Here is a 2,440-nt window from a genome sequence, read left to right on the forward strand (position 1 = left end):
CTTCCTGGGTGATTTGCATGTGTCTTAGTCTAAGTCACCTTATTATCCTGACACACAAACACACGAGCATGCATGTCTATACACGACTACAAAAATGCAAACCTTTGCAAACATATTATGCTCTTACACATACACCTGTACACACACACCCCGGCATGTTTACACACAGGGAGTGTATGGTTCCTATGAACACTAACGTAGCTGTCTTCATTTAATGATGCGTGGTTTAATCCTTTTTATCATTATACACCATTATCAGCACCAGACTGAGCAGCCATGTCCTTTCATTAATCATGGTCGTTCATTCATTCATTCACCAAATATTTATGTTGTATCTACTCTGTACCAGGTCTCATGCCAAGCACTGGGGACACGATGATGGCAAAGCAGACAAAGGGTTTGTTCTTTTGGACCTTAGAGACCAGGAGGAATACATTAAATAATGACACGACCAAATGTAAATTGCAAGATGTCACAGGTGCAATGAAGGGAGAGTAGGAGAGACCATGAGTGTGTGTCACAGGAGGACACGGCATTATTCTAGTGCTGCACTGTTCCCTATGGCAGCCCCTACCCACATATAACTTGTTAAGATTTAAATTTAAATTTAAATTAATTAACATTCAAAATGCAGTCTCCCAATCACACTAGCCACATTTCTTTCTTTCTTTTTTTTTCTTTTTTTAATTCTTTTTCTTTCTTTCTTTCTTTTTTTTTTATAAGATGTGATTTCACCATTTTGGTCAGGCTGGTCTTGAACTCCTGACCTCAGGTGATCCACCCGCCTTGGCCTCCAAAGTGCTTGGATTACAGGCGTGAGCCACCATGCCTGGCCCCACACTAGCAACATTTCAAGTGCTTCAGAGCCATGCATGATTAGTGGTTACCCTATTGAATCGGTCAGATGTATAACATTTTGATTTTTTTTTTTAATTTTACCTCTTTTTCAAAATATTTATTTTGAGATAGATGTATAACATTTTCATCATCACAGAAAGTTCTATTGGACAGTGCTCTTCTAGATCATCATAAGACTACAGAGCACTTTTCAAAGCTCATGCATGTTCATCATGTTAGTGTCATATTTTTAGCTGGGGTTTTGAGACCTCCCTTAGAGATAGAGAAACAGACCCAAGAAATGTTCTCAATTGCAATGGGCCACATACCTAGATCTCCAGGTGTCATTTCCCCTCTCAAAGTTATGTTAAGATTCCTAACATAAAAGCTCCTAAAAAATCAAACTGTATTCTGGTGTTGTCTTCTACACCATGGGAGGGACAGCAGTAGGAAAGACGGCCCATTTGGTCCTGGCCTTTGAGGAATGCACGCCTAGCACTAGTCTCATAATCTCTAGGAATCTGCAGAGATGAATTAAAGTAAATTTCAGCATTGGATCATTCAGTCATTTGGCGACATTCATCAGGTATCTGCAGTGTGTTAGGGGGTTCATGAGTAGGCAGCGTGCGTGGTCCTTGCTCTCCTGGAGCTTTCTAACATTCTGGCAGGCAGACCATACATAAGCTTGCAATACTGTTTCTGATAAAAAAACATGTGCTATAAAGGAAATAAAGCAGGGAACTATCATGGAAAATGACTTGGACCAGGTGATCCTTCAGGTAGGGTGGGAGATGTGACATTTGCCCTGTGGGCTGAATGATACAGTCTGTGGCTAGGTCAGCCCTGGGAAGATTATACATGGAATGCACATTATGATCACAGCAGCTCTGCCACCAACTTACTGAGGTTCAGGGAGCTTGGGTGACTTGGTCATGTGATGAGGCACTGAAAAAGGGGGAGAACTGGAATCCGAAGCTTTCTCCCTCATATCTGGATGTTTCCCTAGAAGGAGCACCACAGTAAAAAACATAAAAGCCAGCATCAAAGAGCCATGATGCATGAATCAGCCAGGGCCTGGGAGGACAGGGTAGGGCTGCATGCCCTGCTGGCTTCAGCAAAATTAATCACCTGAGTTAACAGGGACACTCAGAATCCAGAATCCTTAAGGGCAAAACTTCCATATTCTCCTTCTATCTGTGCTTCTCCCCACTTTAAATCAAATTTTTGTAAAAAACCAAAAAAATTCACATTAAAAAATTGTATCATTACCTCAGATGAAAAATTAGTATCATTTACCATAAATAGAAATAAACCTTAAAGATAAATATGGTAAAGATACAAATTCAATGAAAACACAATGTTATGCAGTTATAAATATGCCTCATGCTTAAAGAATGCTCTGTTTCGGCCAGGCGGGGTGGCTCACGCCTATAATCCCAGCACTTTGGGAAGTCAAGGCAGGTGGATCACGAGGTCAAGAGATTGAGACCATCCTGGTCAACAAGGTGAAACCCTGTCTCTACTAAAAATACAAAAATTAGCTGGGCATGGTGGCACACGCCTGTAGTCCCAGCTACTCGGGAGTCTGAGGCAGGAGAATTGC

Source organism: Sapajus apella, unplaced genomic scaffold (genome assembly GCF_009761245.1).
Source record: "Sapajus apella isolate SASKATOON/1434 unplaced genomic scaffold, GSC_monkey_1.0 scaffold112, whole genome shotgun sequence".
NCBI lineage: Eukaryota > Metazoa > Chordata > Mammalia > Primates > Cebidae > Sapajus > Sapajus apella.